The sequence below is a fragment of the Poecile atricapillus genome, chromosome 8 (assembly GCF_030490865.1).
Source record: "Poecile atricapillus isolate bPoeAtr1 chromosome 8, bPoeAtr1.hap1, whole genome shotgun sequence".
Classification (NCBI taxonomy): Eukaryota; Metazoa; Chordata; class Aves; order Passeriformes; family Paridae; genus Poecile; species Poecile atricapillus.
The window spans coordinates 12252446-12269258 of NC_081256.1; the positions used below are offsets into that span (position 1 = coordinate 12252446).

A 16813-nucleotide genomic window follows, 5' to 3' on the forward strand; every position below is an offset into this window, starting at 1 on the left:
CTCAGATTTTCCCATCTTCAAAACATAATTTAGACAAGTTTGGGACAAATGAGGAGGATTTTGGGAGTTTTCATGTTGTTTTTCTAATCACTGATGTATAGCACTGATTCAGACTAATGCCTGTTGAGGTTTCCTTTCCCACACTGGCTCAAGCAGGTTATGCTGCTCTCCTGAACAGAAACTTCATCCAAATGCTACACAGAAAAGGTCATAGGCCTAATCCATAGCAAGAGTCCTACACCACATGACACAATCTGGGAAATGGTTTAATTGCAGTCATTGAGGAAGAAATCCAATTAAAACAGGTTAAGTTTCCGGCTTCCTCAGCACTGGATCTGCATGTGGATCTTTTGCCGTCACAAGAACTTGGTAACAACAAAAGGGATTAAAACACATTTAAGTTTTGCAAACTGGGCAGTGCTCAAACCCTCAGCATCTTTGAATGTGCCACAGATATATTCTCTTGACCACGGAAAAACTTATACATTTACATTATATCTTAGAGTGATGTAATTAGGAGCAAGCTCCAATACACATACCAAATTACTGACACAGACACAATTAAAGACATTTACCTTGTATGAAAACATGAACCAAACTGTCTACCAAATACCTGTATAAGCAGAAGTTCTGAGTAAAGCAGAGCAAAATGGAGTCATGACCCAAGAAACAACTGCTAAACACTAAGGATTAAGCTATCTTTAAACTGACCCTATGAATTCTAAGATCATTACTTTACAGTGCTCAGAGCTACTCTTTCATGTTAAATACATGGAACAACAAAATATTAGCTCCCACAATTGTATTTAAGGAAGGTTCAAACTTTTACAGTCAGGGAAAAAGTTGTCAGAAGCCAGACCTTTATAAAGGAATTAAACAATTTGATGGCACACTTTTTTGACAAGTGTCTACCCCACTCTGCACATTTACACATTCTCAGCGCTCCACAAATAAAACAAAGGAATGTTGTGGGAAGAAGGCATTGAACATGATGCTGAACTTCAGTAAAACTAAATATTAGAGGTCTCTGAAGTGCTTTTTAGCCGGATGTCAGGTTTAGTCTTAAGCTACACAAGAACTCAACATCACCAAATACACACAAAAAAAATCTGCTACAAATTCCTCTCCTTCTTCCCTTATGTGCAAGTACCACTAGCACATTTTTCTGCTTTACCTCACCAACGATTTTTACCTCCTCTTTCCCAGGCTACCCACACAATTTCCTTGAACAAGAACAACTGTAACTATGCCCATATGGTACACCTCACAAGACTAAGTTGTTAACACTGATGAGGTGTTTTTCCTAGGGTCCTAGCATGGCCAAGTTTGTCAGATTCTGAATTTCTTGTCAATAGTCATCACTTCAGAGCTGGAAGAAAGGCTCCTTACTTTCTGCCAACAAAATGCTCCAATAGGTACTGCCTAAGTCTGTTCAAGGCTTTTTGTTACCTTCCAGCTAAACTGCTGCTCTCTGATGAATACAGAACACATATCATAACACAATCTCTTCAACACCCTGAGACACTCAAAAGAACAAGCAGAACTTAAAGTTTTCAATAGCTTGATCAAAATTATTATTTAAGAGGCAGATATTACAATAGCTGGTTTGATAAGCCTTTGCTCTTGCAATTTGCTCTGTGACCCAATCAGAATACTCAAAGAGTTGTCTCCTATACTGGTGACTTTTCATCCAACACTAATGATAAACTGTGCTTTATGAGCAAACCTAGAATGTACTGCCCCCAAAACAGCACATTACTTTTGGCCTTATCTAGGACTGAAAAAAAACCACTGAGGAAGAGAAGAAAGGAAGAAGTGTTTCTTCTAAGTGCCTTGTGTATACATCAATGATACCTTGAAGTAAAGCAATGCATCCATCTTGCTACACTCCTAAAAAACATTTTTGCAAACATGAAAATAACCCCATACTGTTAATATCACACTGAACTGTAAGAAAAGTTCACTCAATTCCCATGCAAGATGTCTTCTGGTCTGTTTTTGTGGTCTGAGTTTTTTTCTTTAAAGAATATCCATAAGACACTCCAGAACTACTCCACATCATCCTCTTTACTCTCATCCTCTTCTAAGCCATTTAATAAAATGCACTAGTAAGGAAGAGAAACAAAGTTATACTTAACTGGAGAGGGCAGCTTCATCATGGTGCAAGATAAAATAACACTTTAAAAAAGTTTAGGAAAAAATACACAGAATGGAGTGATTTTAGGGAAAGAAAAGAAAGAATATGAAGCAGACAAGCTTTTAAAGAGTAACAAAAAATACCTGTAGGCCCAGAAGTGAGCCCAGTTTCTTCCCTCCCCTCTGCACAGTATCCTACATATCAAACATAAAATGTACATATTTCCTAAAGGCTGCAACCTCTCTTCCACTTCCATCTGTTTTGCAAACTGAAGACACTTAGCTGAGAGCACATCCCCATTCCACATATGATTAATTAGCAAAAAAGCATTCTAGTAATCTTCAACACCTCTGTTTCCCCATGTCAAATCTTGGAAAGATGTCTTTTCTCCCAACAACTACTGGGATGAGTTGCTAGGAGAACACCTCAATCCCTATTAGCTACCAAAGATGCCAAATTAATTGCACCAACTTTGGATGCTTTTCAAGATTTATCTGTATGATTACTTTGTATTTAACGGCTCTCCTGACAGACCAGTTTTGGGACACAGACATTGTGTACTGCTATTTGAAAACAGCCTGATTGGTCCAACACAAACTTCTTCCACAGAATTGAAAGCTGATGAAAACACTGCTCTCCAAACATGCAGCTACCTATGAAAAACTAATTGAAACTATTTCCCATTAAATGTCTATTTTGTTAGAAAGTGGAGGATATAAAGCATCTAACATTGATTTTTCAAAACAGAAGTCTAAAGTTGTTTTTTCTTATATCAAAGGCAGAATATGCCACTAGCATATTACTAACATGGTAGAATTTATTGTATTAAACAGTTGCATGATAAGAGCCTGAAAGTTTCAGAAATACTTTTTTATTTCCAAGAAAAAAAATTTCAGCTGTGGCATCATAGTCTGTGATTTATAATGGATACTTTTTAAATTAAAATGACAGCATAAACATTCTGTACATATTCAAGTATGATAGACATTCTGAGCCAAACACCTATTTGTTTTTTAGGTTTTTTTTTAACTCCATTAATTCTAAGCTTAGTGGTGATTACACTTCCTTATACTCTTCATACAATATTTAACTCACTACTGAAGTTACAGCACAGACTAATGAGAGAAAACAAACAGGCCACACTTGAGGGCATTAGAGCCATGAGTCTGCACTATGCAGCTGCTCATCTGAACTCCATTACATCTTCAGAATACCAAGAACTGATGGAAGCTAAAAATCCCAACTACATTTCTTGGTAGACATCCTGTGAGTATGGTCACCTAGATAAAATAGGAAGGCAAGTTAGTTGCCCTAATGCAAACCTACAAGGAAGTCGGTAATTTCCAACTATTACATGTATTTATCCAAAGTTCTACACACCTCAGAGGGTATGGGGATAGAGTACAATCATTAGCTTCACTATTATGCCAGTGCAGACCATTTTCATGTTAAAATTCAGTACATGAAACTTAGAGGGTTGGTCAAAAATATAGATTGCTTCTGTACAAGTTGACATAGACAATTTAAAACCTGACACTTTGAGCTATCACCAATTGTCACAAGTTAAACTCAGCGAATTCTGATGAAGCAACTTGAAATTTCATCAGCTTCTCCTCCATTCTCCCACCACAAACACTACTCCAGTCTATTCAAGTACAAAGAACAAAACAGTTTAAATGATAGCCAGTCATAAATTCACATTTTCAAGTTATTCCCGCTTCAAAGCTGGGCCACCAACCTTCCCAACAATAGAGCAAACACCCCAAGAGCAATTCCAATTCTAGTTTGCTGTCATAACCTAGAACACTGTTCAGTAGTAACAAACTATCTTGCTTTTGGAAGCATCTAAGCTAAACTTAAACATTTAAATCACTACATTCTGCCACAGGTTGAGCTGCTGCCTCTAGCTGCCACAGGTCTGGGCTTGCACTAGTCACATCCTGCATTTGATGTTGTCAACAGAAAGTCCAAAACCTTCTGAAGTAGGCTTTTTAACCAGTTATACACACAAAGCAAGAATAGGGGCTCACAAGCCCTGACTCAACTATGTCTCACAGAGTTAGGTGAAAATTTCAGGCAATACAGTACCTTGCATCTCCTCTACATGTCACACTTAGTAATCTCTGAGCAGCATACCTGAATCCATAGGCACAAAACTCTGGATTCTTGAATTCCTTGACTCAGTTGTTCAAAGCTTAGGCACAGCAGGTTAACATCTTTAGAATGCCTTCCCTTAAGGGACATAAGCACACAGATTCATTCCCACAGGAGCGACTATCTTTCCTGGTACAACTGTAACATTTATGACAACACAGCGAGAACCAGTGCATGAAAACTGAACACTTGTACATACTTCTTGTGTACTTTTGCATATTTTTACTTCACTTTGTCCTCAATTTAGCCTTTAGCTGGCAACTAGATATTTTACACAAAAGTCAGGCATTTAAAGCCCTGCAACCTAAAGCAGTACAAAAAATACAGTAAGGAAGAATTGTCTCCTTGCTTTAAAAAACAAATTACTATTTAAAGAGATACCCCGAGTTCTGACTGTATTTCTAGGAATAAGCCCTCTTCCTGTCCTGAGAAACAAACTATTTTTTTCAAGTACTTTTCACAGGACAGCCTACCTTCCTTCCCTATGTCAGTAGTGCCATGACATTGCATCTGTTTACTCCATGAACTTACGTAGATAGAACAAAAGTTTCAATGACTAGTAAAAAAGTACTCTTTGATGAGGACTACAGCTTCCACCCGGTGGGCTTCAAAGCTGTGTTACAGCAAACACACTCAAGTAAGAATATTCTACCATTCAGACATAGCTGAACTTAAAATATTCACAGGTACTCTGAATGGGCAATCAAAGGCCCAAGGTTTTGAAAAACAACTGAAAAATAGTGTCTCTGTAAGCTGTGAGTACTTAAACATTTTTAACACTTGAAGGCAGGCAATAATGTCTAACCTGTAATGGTACTAAATCTTGTAATCAGACTTCAGTAATGACAGAACATCAACAGATTCCAGAAACAAAAGATTTTGTTTTTTGACAGCAGAACTCTGGACACTTGCTACTAATTCCTGGCTAACAAGAGAAAGGTCATTCATTATTTTATTTCTGTTTTGTTAAACCCAAGAGTATTTTAGTTGCTGCTGAACAGCATCAAAACAGTTTGCATCATTGCACAAGTTTAACAGGAAGTGTTTGTAATGATGGAAGACTATTACCCATAGAAGAAAACTATGAACTAAGATGAAAGCTTTATTATTATTACAGACTTGCATATTTCCAAATAACTACACAGGTGATACAGTTATCTAAACAGATTTGTTCCCACAAAACTCCCCTTTTTCCAAAATTATCAGAACTTGCAAGTTCCCTTTTCTTGCCTCTGTCCCCCTCCCAAAACAGTAAGGATTTATCAAAATATGGAACAGTAAATTATTCTGAAGAGCCACTTGCAATGCTGTGAAGTACAATATTACCATTCAATATGGAGATGCTGTACTTCAGTTCTGAACCCAAAAAGCATTACTGTAAGCCACACCCTGTCAGTTGACCTAAGCATTAGTGACTGCATGTTCCAGTTCCTCCCAGAGTGATGCTGGAGGGGAATGGGGGAGGAGGTGTGGAAGAGGAACCAATGCTTAGATGTATACACCATTACAAAATTCTCAGTGCTTTTGTAAAAACAGTGTTTATCTTGAATATTCTATCCCATCACAGTGGGCCTTTGCCAAGAGACAGGAATTCCACCTGAAAACTAGAAGGGTGATTTTAAAGAAGTTAACTAATATAACCTGTACTGTTCAGCCTGGCAACAAGATCGTAAACACTTTCAGTAAGTGCTAAGAGTAAAACATCAACAGAAGAAAATAAAGAGTATAGTATTGATGCAGTTAGCAGGCAAACAAGAGAAACTTTCAGGCTGGAAATAAGATCATCCTAAATTTTCATACATGACATGCTGAAGGACTATCCCAGGAAGACTGAAGAATTAAGAAGGCAAGTATGAGGTTTCTTGCTAAGCTCACTCCCAGGGAGTCTTCACTGTCCTTACAACTAACACGTTGTGTTAGAGGAGATGATCCTTTAAGAGAGAGGAGATGATGATGCTGCTCAGGTACAAAAATCTCTTTAAAGGCTCAGTTCCTACAAAAAGCTAGTCCCCCCCACTTTGGATCTTTTGGCTAAAGAAGTAACTAGAACACCATTCTTGCTATTGTAACAGTCATTCTCTTTCCCAGGTGTAAGAAGTCAGAGAAGACACTGCAAAGAAGCCAACACCTTTATTATCTACAGTTTGTGAAGCTTTTCCTGTCCTTCTTGTCCCATGGTACCTACCACTGAAGCTCTGTTATGACTGAAGAGAGAAAACTTGATCCCACACCTTCTCCTGGGAAAGGGGAGGCAGAAGACAGCCCTCCACAAAGCAAGCTACTGCAGTAAGCAGCCAGTTCTAGGATTTAAAAATAAAAAACCACAAACCATATACCACACTTTTGGATAGGGTTAGTCTGTGCAGAGGTTGTTTATCCAGCTTGATCCTTCTATTGCTGTGTCACTCCATGCCCATATGTTCATGTTTGATATCTGCCACGTGGGGGGGGGGGGGGGGGGGGAAGTGAGGAAACTTGCCAAAGTTAATATATTCCAAAAACCAAACCAGTTATTCCATTTGTGGAAAGAGCTCCATGTAGAAATAGCAGGCAAAAACATACGAGTCCTATGAAAGTGCAGCAGATAAGTTTTGTAATTGAGTTTCTAACATTCAACTCAAATGATGTTTCAAAATGGGTTACAGAACAGAAAGTCAAAATACTAATTGAACTCTGCTGTTAGATCAATTAGCACTATCACCGGCTATCTGGTTTTGATTTGCTATCTTACTGAGCTGACTTTCCAAACAGCCTGACATCACTTTGGTAAAGGAAAAACAGTACTGCAAATCTGTGTGTCTAAGGAAGAAACCATTCCTTAGCTGAAGCGAACAGCTTTTAAATTAAAACACACTATACAATTTGGTGATGCAGAGTGATGGCTTACTTCTGATAAGAGTTTTTAAGATGATCCAACACCACTAAAATAGGATTAAAATTAATTCAATTAAAATTAATTAACTAAAATAACAGTACAGATGAATCCTAATAGGGTTTCCAGTAATTGCAAGGTAGATGTGAAACTGCAACAAACATGCCACAAAGAGAAGCAACACTAGTTTAGCACAGGCAGACTGTCGAGAACAGGTCGAAGAAGTTGACAGTGTTCCTGGTAACACTACAGGTGCTACCAGCAAGAATCACAGCTGGCATTCAAGCTTGAGACCTCAATCTGATATAAACCCAAGATTTCATCTGAATAAAAGACATGAACTAAGAAGTTTTGAAAAACAGATGATACAATTGTTTATCCATTGACTTGTTACTTAATAGGAATCTACTTTACTTAAACTACAAGAATAGTTTTAACAGCTTTTGGCTAAGCCTGTGACAGAGGAAAAGCATGCAGGGAATGTAATTTCCTCCAGGCAACCTCTGGAAGCCATGAAGTATAGCAACAAGTATGGTCACTGCTTTGTATTTCGAAAGTGACAGAGATTACTTTGCCTGTTAATTCAGTGGAGTCCCACAAGCAACTTCACATTTAGTTTAAGTGCATTCCCAAAAACTTCTATTTACCTCAAGTTTTTAAATACAAAGTTCTTAGGGTCTAGCTTGAGTTCTCCTCCATAAAGCAAAATAAACTTGGAATTTTCAGTGCCCACTCTATTTCAACTCCAGTTTGATTTGGACAATATGCCAAGAACCTCTAAACTATAAAAAAAAAAAATACAGCCATAGTGCTCAAATATGTCAGCATTAACAGAAGGCATTAAAGTGGTACCATTCCTTCACATCGTAGATTTCACAAAATTCATCTTTCCTCTTCACAGCTAATCTGAAGAGAGCCCAGCTTCCACCCACTCCATGGAGCATTTAAACGTGCCGACTGAGGTGTGCAATGGCATTTCCCATAACACACTTCTTCCAATTCTAGTTACAAAGTGCTGGTGAAAGTTCTGAGGAGCTGTCAAGAGTCAGGTATCCAGCAAGGCTATGTTCATTTGTAAGTCTACAACTACAGAGGAGAACTGTATCATCTTAAGAGCTGCCATTGAGGAAATTTGACTAACATGTATTCCCTATCTTATTTTTGGCAAAGGAATGTTTCTGTTACTCTGACAAGCTTCTTTTAACTGAGTAAGGGAATGAAACAAACTTCTCTAATCCACAATCTTATGGTGTAATGCCAGTCTTAATTTTTATTACCAGTCTTTGATTGTAGAATATTATCTGATAAATACAACAGGCAGAATACTGTTGATACAGAATTACCGGAGTAAGATATGGCAGCGCTCATTGTCATCACAAACCTGAAATACACTGTGGAACAGATCACAGCAGATCTTTAAAGCACAAGCTGTAACGTTTGGAATTGTGGCTTAAAGTTTGCCGAAGTTATGCAGCTTCCATCCCTTTCATTAAATAGATTCATCTGAAATTGTGTTTTCTCCAGTTGTTTAACTTAAAGATCTCATATGTACCTACCTAGCTATGTAGCTGCTTCTCAGGTGCTGTTCAGTCAGGCTTATTGACATAGCTTATGACTGTCTGCTGTCCTTGTTCAGCTGAGCGATTTCCTACCTTCCCCTCACCCCTGTACAATGGGGGAGTTCATCAAGCCATCACACCTGAAACAACTGCAAAGCTCAAGACAAGTGAAGTTTTAAGGAGAAATCACAGTTTGCAGTCAGTAAGTTGATTATAAATAAAGTGTATCCTCAAAATAAAGAGGCAGAAAACACTCTCTAAGAAGGCAGCGTTCCAAGTTTAAATTCAGCATACAGCCTATTAATATGCACCCTCGGTTACTTTCTTCATTTGTTCCCTTTAAATGCACAGCCTCATCTCACCTGTGATCAGAAGATTCAGTTACACTGCACACACCTTCCAGGACAGGACACTCCCTGCACCGAATAAGCTAATTACATAAGGGATTTGACATTAGAAGACACAGGACATTATTAACTTGGATAAGATTCCATCCTCCAGCCCTGACATTAACCACATCTTACAATATTACCTTGTCCAAAAACACACATCTGCCACATATTCCACAAAGGCATATATACTGTAAAGAGAGCTTCTCCTCACTAAGTGCAGGAGTTAAAGTAAGCAACTAATCATTATACCAGTATCATGGACGTGTAATTCAAGTCCCTTGATGAGTGGGTGGGATGCAGGTGTGTGTTTTTCCTTTTCTTTAGGGTTGGAGGGAAGGGGGAGGAGAGCAGGCATGGGGGATATCAGAGATCACCCTCACCAGTGTTACGATGCATTGCTTCCATCTTTCCTTTTTTGGTGCTTCAACTCATTTATGTTGCTCCTTATCCTAAAAAAACCTCAATGTTTTCAACTCAGAAGGTACTATACAAGAGTGTATTTCCAATTTCCACACTTATTTACCTGTACTTTTACATCTAAGCAGTCTTGGACTAGAGCAGAGGTACAAAATAGACCTCAAACACATAAAAGCCCACATACAGAGAGATCATTTCACCTACCCAGAATGGGTCAGACAAACTAGTGCAAGCTCCAAGTAAGGCAAGCAAGACAGAAGACAGATACAGAGAAAAATGAGGGAGAACAAAACAGCATACATGCTTCCTAAAAGCAAACATAGCTAAATCTACACTTAGTTACCTTGGGGCATGAGTTTGTCACAAACCCATTTTTCCTAAGAGTTTTACTATTAAAAGCTACACCTGAAAACCAAGGTAAAAAATTAAGAGTTACTGCTCTGCATTAATACAAATTGATATTAACCATGCTTCAAACAGCCAGCCACAAAACTGAAGGAGGTGCACACTGCTAGTATTAAGTCTAATGCCCATCTCAGGGCTTGACAGCCTCCTGAAAGTTTAACACTTTTGTTCCCAAAAATAAAATGCATACATCAGAAAATAAAGAACATGTTTGTATTCTTTTATTTCCAGCTTTACAAAAGTCTAGCAACTATTTGTCGTTGCCCTTCTTTACACTAAGTTTAGTTATTTGGACTTCATGCAATACAACACAAGTTGCCAGCAACAAGTTGCTCTGAAAGCAGAATAGATGTGAAATATACCTTGCCTTTTAGGTCTTAAAAAAAAAAAGCTATCTTATTCAAAAAGTACCAGGGACCTCAGCTTCCATTTTGAAACACCAAGTTGCTCCCTACAACTCAAGGTTCACATTCCAGAAGATGAGTCAGATCCTTTCATACCTTTTATGAAGGTCAGATCTCTGCAGTTCAGCATGTGCACTTTATTGTGGACACTATCAAAGCAAATCATTCAGGAAACACTTGAGAAAATGGGATTTCCCCCCTCCCCAGTCCATGATCCAGCATCATATTACTACACACTGATAGAATCATTCCAGTTTCCTCTGCACGCATACCTCTGTATGTTTGTAAGGTTTGGGTTTTTTTCTCTTTTCCTATCATTCAAGAAAATGGAGCCCTTTTTATCAGGTTGCAATCAATGAAAAACTATTCAAGGATAAAAGAAGTCAAATGTGAGAAGGGCCGATTAACTTCCTGAGGTCCTTTCCAAACAGGCTTACTGTATGAATCCTAACAAGACAGCCTTTTCTAGAGCAACTGAGGTCAATTATGGCTTCTCATGCATCTTTAATATTGAAGTCCAGTATTAAACTATCATGATTAACTTTTTTCATTATACACCTAAGTTTTTCATTTCTCCTATAACAAAAATAGTGTTCCCATTTTTCCTTCTAGAGTTGCCCATTTACTGCTCTCAGGGCAGTTTGCTGCCATATTTGAACCAAGTATCCTCATGAGTCAAGTTAGATTGGCAAGAGTCACTACCTTGCAAGACAAGCCTCACCATAGACAAGGAGAGTGAACATATTGGTTCTGGGTGCTTGAACCCTGGCTGCCAAACAGATTTGAAGGAGAATATGACTGCATATTTACACAGTTGGACTCTACCAACTGCATGGCAGGATTAGGAGAACAATTGCTCCTCAAACTGAACTTCGTACTAAACCAACTATTGCTGGTATCCGAAAGCAGGCAGGAGAAGCCAGCTGACTTAGCCCTGTCCTCCACAGACACTGTACATTTGATACATAGCGAAAATTTCTTTATTTACAGAAGATAGCTTTGAAGAATTAATTCAGCTACTGTTTTGTTAAAAAAAGTGATCCTGAGACAAGTGGCTACATACAAGCATTCTTTTCGTTACTGCTGATGACTGAGAACTCTGAAAATAGTTTTGCTCCTTGAGAAGCACTTCATTCCATATAAATTGTAAAAAAATACATCACTAGGAAAAAAGTTATTACTTTGTTTTGCAGTTACCAACCTCATGTCCTAAGTTAAAACTGAGCTATGCAAACTCTCAGCAAGAAGTTGCCTCATATACTGCCAAAAATGAGTTGTGATACTGTGCAGTGATTAAAACATTAAGAGCACATTTAAAATATTACTTCTTTAGAAAACTAAGCATACTCACTGAAAGCTAATATGCTACTCTAGCAAAAAAAGGGAAAAAATCCAATGTACTACTACCTTCAGAGTCAGTACTGAATGGGGCAGTGACATCTTGATGAAAAGAGAATAACAGAGTCAACAAAGTGCTTTTTAGGGAGTGTTACTAATTTGACAAGTGATGAACAGGACACTGATCCTCCAACAGGCCAATGGGAGATCCCAGAAACATCCTGGGTGAAGTTTTTGCCAATGCCATACTTTGCTATGTTGTGCAACTTCAGTATTTGATTATACTTTGTCACAATAATTTAGCCTCAGTGTGACAAAAGAGAGATCCATGATCAAAAGTGCTCTGTGTGATGTTTACCAACTAGTTTATTAGAAAATATGGCATGGCCTATAAATACAGTATTAACACAGAGAGCTGTGAGATTCATTCGGCTACAGATTAGGTACAAACATGTAGTTTGTTTAACTTTCCTACTTCTGCTTCAGCTTCATCACTTAGAAGCAAAACTAATTTAGTCAGGTTATGTTTCTGGACTGCTGCAGAGTAACTGTACTTATCAGTGATGTAAGGATCCACATGGAAATTCATCATGTCTCCACTGACAGTATTAAAGACAAATGCATTTTTGCTACACTGCTGCAGAAGGAATAGCGAGTGTTGTCACCTATAGCTTTAGGCCTCAAATTTAGGAATGATTTTTTAAGAACAAGTTTTCATCAGTTTTTTTTCTGTGATATTTGACTGCTATCTTCAAACCCAGAGCGTAAAGTACAATATAAAAAGGAAAACTAAAAAAAAACAAAAATAAACACAAAAAAAAGAAAACTTAAAAAAAAAATAAACAACAAAAATTTGTACATGATTCCTGATTAGGAATGACAGCTTTGATTATTCATTTACTGGGAAGAAGCAGAATATTTCCCCTAATGGTCACTTTGACCTGAAAAACTTCTGTAACACATAAAAAGACCCCATTTTCATAAGCGCTTACTCAACAGGTTGGCAGTCCTACTGAAGTAGATCTGCTATATTAATAAGCAGTAATGTCACACTGTGGATGGCCTACAGTCTTTCTACTAAGAGCTAAGACATGTTTAGGTTCCTACCTATGAAACCATCTGGAGACTGAAGACTTAGAGGTTGTTAATTCAAGTTTACTACTCATATTTTTCTCAGAAAGACCCTAAGAATGGAAAAAAAAAAATCTGATTACCTATATTTCTAACACACCAATAAAATACACCAAACAATAAAAATTAAAAATACTTTTACATATAAAATCAAAAGAATTGATCCACTCATGATCAGCTGCATTTTACAAATATAGAAACTACTACAAGTTAAAACCATGTATATTGCCAAAAACCTTAAGCATTATTTACAGAATTTATTCACCAGACCACTGTTCTTAAACTTCTAAGTTCATAATAGAAATAGACAAAACAAAATAGAACATATTTTGTTAAAGTATCAGCTGCAAAAATTGAATTACTAATATTTTCATAAATACATTTAACTCTTATCAGTATTTATTAAGTAGGCCACCAAACAGTAGAAAGCTCTAGTTATTTTCCAGTGAAAACTCGTTTAAAAACTTTTAACAAAAACCTTTAAATAAATCTCAGAAACTTCAGAAATCAAATTAAAAAAAAAAACAACAAAAATTAAAAAAAAAAAAAACCACCAGAAGAACAACCAATCCAAACCAAAATCCCAACTCTGTATAATTGGAAGTAATTTTGGGAGTGGAAGAAAAGAGGGAGAACTGAAAAGACCATACCAGAGATAAAAAGAAACAATCATAGCAATGCTTGCTAGCTTTTAAAGTCTTACAAAAGTATGTACACAGTGTCAGTTCCCACAAGAAAATATTGAAAAAATAATTTAAGTACTCAGAATTCTTTTTCTTTCTCCTTATGATAGATATACTTCAAATTTACCAGGTGGTAACTACTCAACTCCTCTTTATGACTACCTTTAAAGCACCAAGAAGCTCAAAATTTGTATTACATGCGACACAAACTGTAGAAACTACTCCGTTCGAGTAAAGTTTTGCACTACAGTGCTAGAAGCTCTGAATCAATATTATTTCTGCTGAACAAGACAGGAAGAAAAAAAACAAAACAACAACCTTAACTGTCTTTTTAGAGGAAAAAAAAGGATTTAAAATAAAATTGTTACTGGATTGCTACACATAATAAAAACACTCCCAAAACACACTACACACTCTCTGAAAGCGTTCCTAAGTTCCATGCCAGACTTACAGAATAAATTTAGGCCAGTACCAAGCACTCATTTCTTCCCCGTGTGTAAATGCGACACAATCAGGCCTCACATGCAGGCCTCTCTCTCCAACACAGGCAGGACCTTTGTTCGATACGTCGATGTTTTTCCCCCAAAGCCCTTGACATAACTTTCCATTCTTTCCCCTATTATTTTCCGGTTCCCCGTCTAGACTTCGGGACTCCCGAGCCGTGCAAACCCCCGCCTGCCGGAGAGCCCGTGCACTCGGAAGGGGGAAGGGGGAACAATAAAAAAGTTGGACACAGGAAGACGGGCCTGTAGGTCTGGCAAGAGCCCCGGCCTCGGTTCCTTCCCTTCCCCGGATCACCGGGGCAGCAGCCGGGAGCCCCAGTGCCACCAGCCCCCCCAAACTTGTCCCACTACCCAGCCCCCCGGGAAAAGGGAAGGAGGAAGAGCCAGGCAGGAAAGGCAGAACCCAGCGTTTGATCAGCCTCCAAGTACGACGCATTATGCAAGCAAACGCAAGAACCAGGCAACTTGCTTCTTGACTGAAAACAAGAAAAACATCAGCTCGAAAACATTTAGCTGCGAAAATAATCCCTTTCGTGGGCAGCCAGCTTTGTGACTCCGACCCCACGGGCGCCTCCGTTTTCTGCCCACCTTCTTCCTCCCCCCAAAAAAGCTTGTGAAATATGGACGTCGGCCGATTGTTTAGCATTTTTACCGAGCTGGGCAGGATGGAAAGAAAAAGAAATTGCTATTTTTTCCTTTAAGAGATTCCTTAGCTTCTTTAGAGGGGAAAAAAAAATAATAAAAGGGGGGTGGGAAAGAAAGAACCACTGAGGAAAAGGGGGCCAAGCGGAGTGGGGGAGGGAAGACGGGGAAGGGCATCGAAATCGGCACGGCAGTGTCAACACTGACACTGCCCTTTTGTATCAGCAACCACACAGGGCCCACGGAGGGGCGGCCGCGCTGCCGGCCCCCTCCCCGCCGGGCGGCCCCGGAGAGGCCAGGTGGCCCCCGGCACCCCTGCCCGGGGTGGGGGGGCGAGGGATGTCCCTGCAGCAGGCTCGGGGACCGCCTGGCCATTTTGTCAGCTCCGTTTCCACCCCTTCACTCCACGGGGAGGGCCCCATTCCAGCCCTCCGGGCCGCCCCACACACTCACCAGCGCGGCGCCGTGTCGTTCCCGGCTCCCTTTCGCCCCCCCACCCCCATCTGCAACAATGCTCCGGGATGGCGCCGCTCCCCTCCCCCTGCCCCGGGCCGCCAGGAAGGGCAGCTCCACTAATGCCAGGATGACACAACAGGCCCGGCCCGGAGTCGCCGAGGGGCCCAGCGAGCGCCCCGCCGCCCGGCGCCCGCCCTCCCGGCGCCCCCCGACCGAGCGGAGGGGCCCCGGGTACCTAGTTTGTCCCGGTGCGGCCTCCGCAGACGCTCCGTGCCTCCCTCCTCCCGGCAGCAGCCGCCTCGCTTCCCTTCAATTATCAGCTGAAGCCGCAGCACCGAGCGACGCCTCGTCCGCCGCCTCCGCCGCCGAACCCCTTCCAGCGGCGCGAGGGGGAGGCCGCCGGACTACTTTCTCCTGGCGCCGGGGCCCCGCCGGGGCCCGCGCGCGCCCCGGGTCGGCGGGCGGCCCCTGCCCCGGCTGCCGCCCCCCGCGCAGCCCCCGCCGCGGCCCGGAGCGCGGCCCGCTCGCTGCGCTCGGCGGAGCCGCTGGCGGCGGTCGGTATCCCTCCGCCGGGGTCGTCACCTCGGGTCCGCGGGAATGTCCCCCCTCGGGGCGGCCGGGGGGCGGCCGGGTCGCGGGTCGCTGATGGCACCGGCGGCGGGGGTCAAACCCTGCCCGGCACCGCGGGGCCGCCGCGGCTGCTCCTTTAAGAGGGGGCCGGGCTAGCGGTGACCCCGCGCGATGTCCGCCCCTTCCTGGTTACCATGGAGACCGCCCGCCAGCGTCCCAAAATGGCGGCGGCGGAGCCGCGCGGGGCCGCCGCTCTCTCCGCCGCCCAGGAAGGAAGGAGGGCAGACCGGCAGCCTGAGGCGGCAGCGCCCTTAGCGAGGGCTTGTCCTTGGGGAAGGAGCCCCTCCGTGCCGGGGCAGGACGAGGGGCTCCGTTAACGCCGCCAGGAAGCGGCCCGGGAGGAGCCACCAGTAAGTGCCGCTGGCCTGGTCTCCTGAGGGCTGGGGAACGCCTGGCTGCGTGAGGGCTGGCCACCACAGAGGGTATTTCCAGGCATGGGCGAAAGTTCGTCTAGACGAGGAGCCTCAGTATGTGTAAGATTCCTTCTACGTGGACTTTCCTGAGCCTGTGAGGTGGGGCTCTGGGTGAGGAATCAGACGAAAGGAGGAAATAGAAATGTTTCAAAATGGTGAGTTAGTAGCCTTGCGAAGTAGTATATACACAACGTGATTTTGTACCCTTAAAACAGACATAAGTCTACTCTCAGAAATTACATGTCTAGTCTCAGAAATGCCTCACAAATAAATGTCATGCAACATTTAATGCAAATAAATAACAAATCCTTAAGTATTCCTTCTAAAGAAAAATAAATTTAGCTGCACTTTCAGGGTAATCAGACTTAAGGCAGAGGGGTAAGCAATAATCTAACATGTCATTCCAAGAACATAAAATTAACATCTGGGAATGGGAAGGCTGTATATATTTTCCACATTGTACCTGAAGATGTTAGGTATCCTGCCATTCACCAGTGTAGATAACTGGTTTTTCTAACAGAGAAATGCTATATATATAATGCTAAATATCCTGGAAGAGTTTTTTGAACCTTTGTTTTAAAATGTCCCACAAAATGTGTGATATCAGTATTTTTTAGAGTAATCTAGTAGAATCATCATTGAGAAATGCTGGACAGTAAACAAAATTTAACAAATCT

The 16813-nt window shown here is 41.1% G+C and overlaps 1 protein-coding gene across 15 annotated transcripts in view; it reads right to left on the minus strand.

Moving 5' to 3' along the window:
• TRIP12 (thyroid hormone receptor interactor 12) overlaps nt 1-15813 on the minus strand; it is a 79898-nt gene extending 64085 nt beyond the window's left edge. For 8 of the 15 annotated variants that reach the window (XM_058844412.1, XM_058844411.1, XM_058844414.1 and 5 more), the window contains exon 1: nt 6477-6614. The gene's annotated coding sequence lies outside the window, so the exon portion shown is untranslated. The other 7 variants (XM_058844402.1, XM_058844400.1, XM_058844404.1 and 4 more) reach the window with 7 other exon arrangements.
• Nucleotides 15814-16813: the final 1000 nt, after the last annotated feature.